This window comes from Rutidosis leptorrhynchoides, chromosome 2 (assembly GCF_046630445.1).
Source record: "Rutidosis leptorrhynchoides isolate AG116_Rl617_1_P2 chromosome 2, CSIRO_AGI_Rlap_v1, whole genome shotgun sequence".
Lineage (NCBI taxonomy): Eukaryota > Viridiplantae > Streptophyta > Magnoliopsida > Asterales > Asteraceae > Rutidosis > Rutidosis leptorrhynchoides.
Genome location: NC_092334.1, coordinates 239,808,899 through 239,819,023, shown reverse-complemented (window position 1 = coordinate 239,819,023; position 10,125 = coordinate 239,808,899).

Below are 10,125 nucleotides of genomic sequence, written 5' to 3'. Positions count from 1 at the left end.
ATATTTTCTTAATTTTTCTTATTTGAAATCATTTACCTCTTCGCGCTATCTGTATTACATCATAAAAGAAACTATTTTAGTTTCTAAATTCTGAAACATTCAAGTTTAAAATAGGAATATTTTGAAGTAATGTTGGGAACTGAAGCATGAATTAGTATAATATAATGACACTTGATCAATGTGATTATATTACAGTAAGTCATGCTGAGTTTTTAAATGGAACGTGATGATTCACAGATCATAACATCATCATGTGGCATGTTATACGACTCTTGTATTCTATTTAATCTCTAAAATATCAAGAAAATATTTCTTGATGATTCGGCATTTTCCAAGGTATTCTAGTAATTTGACAAGTCAAGATCATGCCATCACAATTTCCTTCCTAGAACATTAACAATGTTCATTCTGAAATTCATATCTGTGAATTCTGGACCATTACAAGCGGTGCTTAATCGCAAGAAGAAGAAACGAAAGGACAAAACTTCGAAATAGAAATTGGGGTATAAATTGCAGCAAATAAAAGAGAGCATTAACTGTGAATGATAATGATTATAGAAGACAGAAGCAGAGACTTTGAAATATAAGGGAACATATAAATCCCAACGACAAACCAGAAATTATAAATCATATATATCGATGCATATAGCAATATAAAGACACGGGAGAACTAGAAACAATATAAACCCAAGAGTATAGTAGAAGTAAATAGATTCTTCCGGCGGTAGATGAAAAAGAAGAATGACCGATATGAAAGTTAGAAGTATATCGAGAATCAGAACTGGATGGAGCATATTGATGAATACTTTAAAATATGAGTTGAGGGGGAAAGAATAGAAGGTGATGAAACATGACTAGGAACTTAGAAATCAATAGATTTAACTCACACAATGGCGGAATAAGTGAATCAAACCCTCTAGTGAATAGGTTAAGTTTTTTTTTTTGATTAATTTAGTCAAACCACAACTAAATCAAGTGTGATTAGATCAACACCTAGAGCTATTATTCACCACCTGGGTGATTTGGACTGAGAGAGAATCGGAGGAGCTCACTAGATCTGAGTGTGTGTAACAAATGAGAGGCTTAACCTAAAATGAAGAACATAAGACTTTATATACCCCTGCTGTTGACTCACCCATACGATTCATTCATCACACGTACGAGTTGGCTTCATCAGCCGTACGGGTGATCACTCACTCGTGTCTTCTCATTTAGGTTATAATTATGACTTAGCTCAGCATCAATCGTGCGTTTGAGCCTGTCAGCCGTACTAGTGAGGCTTCACTCGTACGTCTGACTAAGTCTAACATAGTCAAACATCTAAATCTCGTTCCTGCAGTTCCTGTAACCACATACAAACACGGATAGGATAATAACGAGCAATCATGGTGGCCTGTAAATTGTTGTACCTGCAATGGACGTGGGTAGATATCTAGGGAGTTGCATAAAATGCATCAACAGAAGGTGTGAGTTGTAAGGAAACGAAGGAGGTGAATTTATAAGAAAATCTTCGACAGAACAATTAAAATGGACGATCGCATTTAAAGCGGATCCTAATTTCCTTGATTACCGGAGAGTCAAATCTTATTAAGAAGATTTTCTTCAAATCCCTTGAAATCTGGGAATCAATCATATCTACGTCAAATGATAAGATGAATCTACACTTACTTATTTCACTCTTCTATGTTAGCTTCATTCGTACTCTTCATATAAATGGATTGTTTATCCAAATTATTCGCTGATGAGAAAACTCTAATTTTCAGCCCGTATGCATCATGAAAACATACTTATTATCATTCACGACCTTTCCACTCAAATTTCGGGACGAAATTTCTTTAACGGGTAGGTACTGTGACAACCCGGAAATTTCCAACCAAATTTAAACTTTAATCTTTATAGGTTTCCGACACGATAAGCAATATTTGTTAAGTTAAATTGCAAGAATTTTAAACTATGTTCATACATTCATTCAACCTCAACCAAGTTCCAACGATTCACGAACCATTAAACGAATATGATTATATATGTATATGTGTATATTATATATTATAACTTGAAACGTAAACAAAATATTAGATTAAATACTTTATATGATTGTATCTGTTTCAAAATGTTTATCAATGGAATTAGAAGATAAGATCAAATGATTGAATTATCAGATATATTAAATTATGATTACAAGTCTCTGTTGAAAGGCCCACGTTGATTTGAGAAATCTTTCCATTTTAACAATATTCGAAAAATGGTAAAGTGATTTATAAATAAGAATAAATTGTCAATCATTGAGAACTAGACAAAGGATAGTGGAAGATTGAATCTCATAAAGACTCGATTGATCTATTTAGTTTCAAACGTACAAAAACATTTTCAATTTAAAAAGAACTTTATTATTAAAACGTATATAACTTTTATAAATATCTAGAATCACTTTTTACAACTCATTACTTAACTAGTATGATAAAGATAACGATATTTATATTTTATTTTATTAAATATATATAACAATTTAAATTAATATTATATATATTTATACGCGTATTATACGTACATAATTTTATACTTTTACTATACTTAAACTTTACCTTTACTTTATTTTTACTTTACTTTAACTTTAATAATTCACTTTAATAATTCATACTTTAATAATTCACTTTAATAATTCATACTTTAATAATTCACTTTAATAATTCATACTTTAATAATTCGCTTTAATAATTTATACTTTAATAATTCACTTTAATAATTCAAAAATCTATTATAAATAGAATTCAATAGGTTTCATTATTTCAAAGAAACTTGAAAATATTTTTCTCTAAACTCTCTCAATCGATGTACATATATATTTACTCCGTATTATTTCAAGATATTATTAGTATACATAAAATATTTCGACGCAGTGCTGTCCGAGTGATTTCAAAATTGTTTTTCGAGTAGGATAGGATTAAGGAAATTATGGGTTATAGCTATGGAGGTGATTGAGTATGGTTCATGGGTATGCTCTTGAGGTCAATATAGTGTTTATCATTTCCGTTGCGTCTACGTACCTTTCCTGCAATATTGAATCTCAATATTGATACGTGAGTACTCATAATTTAACTTTTACATACTAATAGTGTATCCCTGACTAGTGCTCGAGTATTTAAGATTATGCATGCTTGTATTTTTGATATTGCCCTTAGACAGGTTAGGTTGAATATTGAATTAGTTACACTTGCGGTTGAGATAAGGTATAAGATATGCATGTCCTTGGAAAGCTAGCGAAAAATTAAGAACTTTTCCTTTAGATATCGAATGGTTTCGATGAACGGATTAGAAGTTATAATCAATTGAATTTTTGATATTTTTATTAAAAATGATTATTATTATCGTCATTTTTTTATCGTCGTTCTAGTTTTATCTTATTATTATCATTATTATTATCTTTATCAATAAAAGGGATTTATCATTAAAAATTGTTATTTTTTTTATTATTACTATCATTATTATCGTTAAAGTTATAATTAGTATTATTATTATTATCCAATTATTATTATTATTTTTATTATTATTATTATTATTATTATTATTATTATTATTATTATTATTAGTATTAGTATTATTATTATTATTATCATTATTAATATATATATTATTATTTAAAAATGGTTATTGTTATTGTTATTATTATTATTATTACTATATTATCATTAAGATAATTATTAGTATTATCATTAATAATGTTATAGTAACTATCATTATTAATATAAGTGTAATTAAAAAAAATATTGGTAACACCTAATTATTTTGATTACTATTATTATCATTATTATAAACACGATATAAAAGACGATTAAAAGCTATTAAATGAAACGATTAGGAAATAATGAGTAAGAGTATTATGATGAAATTAAAATATTATAAGATATTGATTTAGGTAAAATTATCGTTCTTATTATTTTTATCATTACTATTATTATTAAAAGTATCGTTAGTATTAAAACTATCATTTTAACAAAAATTATCATTTTAATAGAAATGTCATTGTTACTATAAAATATCATTATTATTATTATTATTATTTTAAATATAATTATTATTTTAAAGATAATATTAAAAATTATCGTAAATATTAAAGTTATCATAATTAGAATTATCATTTTATCATAATGTCATCTTAGTAATTATAAATATTGATATTTTTATAATAATATATTTTTTATAATAATAATTATTATTACAAAATAATACAACTTTTACTTACTATCATTATAGATATTATTTTATCAAATAAATATGTGATACAAACATATTTTACTACGTGTAATAACTTACTTTAATAATACCTATCATATTATCTTTATGATACTAAATGAACCCTATAAATTTTATTACTTAATATATATAAAAGTATATTTTATTACATAAATTTAATATAAAATTTATTTATTAATAAATAAATTATATTATTACTCTAATAAATCTTTTAAAAATATTTAAAAATATAAAACGACGATATTTAAACTATATATTAATCATGTATAGATTTTTGGAAATTATTTTGAGTCAAATTTACTTTTGTTGACTGTTGCATATTAGTCTCGAGCATTAGGATTGTGGTACACTATGACTTGACCTAATTTGTTAGACAAATATTGACCAACACATAATGATATATACTTAAATTAGGTTCGTGAATCCGAGGCCAACCTTGCACTTGTTCAATGACGTTATATGTATTTTTACTACGAAATACAGTATGGTGAGTTTCATTTGCCTTTTTACCCTTTATATTTTTGGGACTGAGAATACATGCGCTTTTATAAATGTTTGACGAAATAGACACAAGTAATTGAAACTACATTCTATGGTTGAATTATCAAAATCGAATATGCCCCTTTTTATTACAGTCTGGTAATCTAAGAATTAGGGAACAGACACCCTAATTGACGCGAATCCTAAAGATAGATCTATTGGGCCTAACAAACCCCATCCAAAGTACCGGATGCTTTAGCACTTCGAAATTTATATCATGTCCGAAGGAGGATCCCAGAATGATAGGGGATATTCTTATATGTATCTAGTTAATGTCGGTTACCAGGTGTTCACCATATGAATGATTATTTTTGTCTCTATGCATGGGACGTATATTTATGAGAACTGGGAATGAAATTCTTGTGGTCTATTAAAATGATGAAAATAAATGATTATGATAAACTAATGAACTCACCAACCTTTTGGTTGACACTTTAAAGCATGTTTATTCTCAGGTGTTAAAGAAATCTTCCGCTGTGCATTTGCTCATTTTAAAGATATTACTTGGAGTCTTTCATAGCATATTTCGAAGAACGTTGCATTCGAGTCATTGAGTTCATCAAAGATTATTATTAAATCAATTTATAGTTGGATAGTGGATATTATGAAATGGTATGCATGCCTGTCAATTTTTAATGTAAAGAAAGTTTGTCTTTTAAAAACAAATGCAATGTTTGTAAAATGTATCATATAGAGGTCAAATACCTCGTAATGTAATCAACTATTGTGAATCGTTTATAATGTATATGAACGGGTCCTTTCACATGATAGCTGTTATTATAAGAAAATTCAGCCAGTTGCAAATATCTATCCCACTCATTACCAAAATCAATTACGCATGCTCGTAACATGTCTTCCAACGTTTGGATGGTCCTTTCACTCTGACCATCCGTCTGTGGATGATAAGTGGTGCTCATATCCAATTTTGTTCCCAAAACTTCCTGTAAGGATTGCCAAAACCTCGATGTAAATTGACTGTCTCGGTCTGAAATAATCGATACAGGAACACCATGTCTAGAAACAATCTCCTTCAAATACAAACGAGTAAGCTTCTCCATCGAATATGTTTCCTTAATCGGAAAAAAAAGTGAGCTGACTTAGTGAGTCGGTCAACAATCACCCAAATGGTATCATAACCACCCACAACTCTCAGTAACTTCGTAATAAAGTCCATCGTAATACCTTCCCACTTCCACTCGAGAACCTCAGGTTGCACCAAAAGTCCAGACGGTTTTTGATGTTCAGCTTTAACCTTGGCACAGGTCAAACACTTAGCCACATACGTAGCCACATCAGCTTTCAAATTAGGCCATCAATACCGCTCCTTAAGGTCATGATACATCTTTCCTAGACCAGGATGAATAGAGTACCTAGACTTATGAGCCTCATCTAGAACAAATTGTCAGAGATCACTAAACTTCGAAACCCAAATACGTCCCGCAACATACCGAGTACTATCGGTTCGTACCTCTAACTATTTACTCAAGCCTCAGACCTTCCCGTTACAAAATTATCCACCTTCAAGGCTTCTTGTTGAGCTGCAAGAATATGCCTTGCGAGGTTTGTTCGAATGGTCATATTTAAGGCCCTAAATCTATGAGGTTCAGTCCTCTATTTACGACTTAACGTATCGGCCATAACATTAGCCTTCCCCGGATGATATAAAAGTTCATAATCATAATCATTCAATGTCTCAACCCATCATCGCTGCTTCATATTTAGCTGTTTTTGATTAAGAATATGTTGAAGACTCTTGTGATCAGTGTACACTGTACTTTTGAGTGCGAACACAACAGCTCCCAATTCCAAATCATGGGATGCATAATTCTGTTCATGAATCTTCAACTGACGTAACGCGTAAGCAATGACTTTCTTTCGCTGCATCAAAACAAAACCAATGTCTTGACACGAAGCATCACAACAGATAAAAAAATCATCATTACCCTCAGGTAGTGATAATATCGATGCAGAAGTTAACTTCTCCTTTAGAGTTTGGAAAGCAGACTCTTGTTCACACTTTCACTCGTACTTCTTCCCCTTATGCGTTAAAGCAGTCAGAGGTTTCGCTACTCGTGAAAAATCTTGAATGAACCTTCTATAATAGCCTGCCAAACCTAGGAACTGACGAATTTGAGTAGGAGTCTTCAGAATTCCCCACTTCTCAATTGCCCCAATCTTGGCAGGATCAACTTGGATTCCCTATTTACTAACAACATGTCCAAGGAATTGAACTTCTCTTAACCAGAACGCACACTCGGAAAACTTAGCATACAAATTTTCTTTTCTCAATAAATCAAGCACTAACTCCAAATGTTTTCCGTGCTCTTCATCACCCTTAGAATAAATAAGGATGTCGTCGATGAAAACAATAACGAATTTGTCCAGATAGGGTCTACACACACGGTTCATGAGGTCCATGAACACAGCAGGTGCATTTGTCAATCCGAACGGCATAACAAGGAATTCGTAGTGACCATAACGGGTGCTGAATGCGGTTTTCGGAACATCAGTTTCTTTAACGCGCAATTGGTGATAACTAGAACGAACATCGATCTTAGAATAAACAGACGAACCTTGAAGTTGATCGAACAGATCATCAATTCTTGGAAGAGGGTAACGGTTTTAACTGTAAGCTTGTTCAATTCATGATAGTCAATGCACAAATGAAACGAACCATCTTTCTTCTTAACAAACAGGACAGGAGCTCCTCAAGGGGACGAAATGGGACGAATGAAATATAGTTGCAACAATGAAGGAAGAAATATATGTAGTAGTCACATCGGTGGCATAGATATTTAAGGCAATTCTCTCAAGGGAGATAACGAGGATCATGGACTTCAAAGTAAATTTTCATTACATTTCCAAAAGGAAGACTCATGAAAGGTGTGATATTTCAACGAGAGTGAACTTCATTGTACAATGAGCGAGGAAATCTAGGATTCATCCATATTCTTAAATTTATGTGCGGATGAAAAGAAACATGAATCGTGGATTATAAAGAATAGTCGACTCCAGGTGAGATGAATCTCCAAAAATGACTCCGTGCACCTCAAAGTATTGAATCATAGGATTAATGTTTACGAGGGTGTTGCGGTTGACAGCGAATATTGAGAGCAGAAACTCCTCAAACGGTCTATTGTAATATATATCCATGATACCCACTATAACAACAGTTGGGGTAGAAACCCATATAGCGCCTTTTCTACAATAGGGTGACCACCGAGTGTACCCCAGAAAATGGATTTATCGGTCCGCGTTTCGGCCATGTCCAACCATAAGAGGGAAAATTTTATGAGCGCAAAGACTTTCCAACAAATTTTATAAAACCGGAATCCAAAGTGGTGTAATAGTTTCTATCAATGAACTTAATGGTAAGTTTCATCCTTAAACGGAGGATGAGAAGAACTATTATCCAAACACTCTGTAGAGTAATGAGAGAATTTGATAAAATTAATCAAAGGAGTTTTGAAAAAGCTTTAAACATTTGACTTGACAACATAAACGAAACGAAGTTCTTAGTAAATTTAGAAGTATGTACAATGTGTACCATTTTATATAAAACAAATTGACTTAGTCAAACAGCTCAATAAATGAGTAGTCTTAAAATAATTTTGTAGGTATAATTTAGAATATACTAGCCAAAATAGGTAAGGGTAAATTTATTCATTTGAATCCATACATACATATATGATTTTATAAACTGTATACATGACAAAATATTTCATTACTTCTATTCTCCCATAAATCTCGTGAGAACCGCCCATTTAAACAAATGTGTAAAACTCCCGATGATAAAGAGAGTATCTGTATTTCAGAGGTTACAAGTTGAAGTAAGATCGTGGAAGATCGAGTAAAGGACTTGAATTGTTGTGCGAAATTTGACCAATAGATGTTACGAGGTCATGAAAACCAATGAGTTAAATGTTGTTTTGACTATTATCCGGACATAAGTCCTTGGGCCAAAGCTGTTCCCGAGCGAAGCTGTTGTTAACAAGCGAGTTATGAAGGATAGAGCATGAGATAGATAATATGGTTAAAACGAGCTTCTCGTATATCAACAAATAAGATAGTGAATATTTTACCTACCCATGTAATACATCGGAATTTCTGAATGAATAGTATAAAAATTTTCTTTGACTCGCTTTCTATTCCTCATGTCACAATATTGGGACTTCTTTATGAATTAACGTAATATAATCACGTTGGCCTGACGCCATTATATTTTACTAATTCATAGTTCCATTCCAATAGCACTACATGAGGTCAGGACACGCGATCAACCTCGGATTTCCACTCAATTTCTCTAAAACAATTTCTTAAACAATGTGCTAAGGATAGCACAAGAGACAAAACATCATAAGTAACGAATAGGAGTAACGATGACATAGAAATGTCTTCGAAGTACCAAAAATCTATGAAAGTCAAGAATGACATTTTTCGGTTCAAAAACCAAAGCACATAGGCACAATGGCACAAAGGCACGTAATATAACAAGAATGTTATATACCTAAACATAATAGTTGACATTGAAATGCCGAGCCTTGAGAGGTCAAGAATGACATCTCGCGTAATATAACTCAAACGTTATATACATAACCATAATAGATGACATAGAAATGTCTAAAATTTCAGAAGTCAAGAATGACATCCCTCGGTTTCACTACCCGAGGTGTTCTTATAAGGATAAGTTCGCAAGAGTCGGAGAATACGTTTAAATCCGGATTCAGAACATATGAAGGAGATGTACGTATATGAAAACTATATACATACTAATATGATAAAAATAATCACATATAATAATATATTATAGGCCGGGCTGTAGACTAGACTCACTAATGCACCCTTTTGACTAGGGGTGATGACATCAATGCAGCCTAATTCCCTACAACCAAGGCTCTGATACCAACTTGAACGACCCGTCAAAGTACACTTGACGACCATCGTTATCTTGGTCCCACAGCTTGATCATAACTCTATATGAATTTAATAAATAACCTTGCATTCTTTATTTAAAAATGATTTTCTATAAAGGAAACCTATCAAAATATGTAAGTTTAGAAAAACCATACATTATTACTTAACCAAAAGTTGACAAAAACAAAGTCAACAGCATCCATTATTAAATGTATCAAAATAGAATGCAAGTTATTGTTTAACAAAAGCTGCCATCATAAATATGCAGACGCTCTAAGCACAGCGAAAGCAATCAATCATGAACCTGAGAATAAAACATGCGAGTAACTGTCAACAAAAAATGTTGAGTGAATTATAGGTTTAATATTGCAAACAATATTTAATTTAAATCGTAAAAATTTATGTTTGAAAACATAAAAA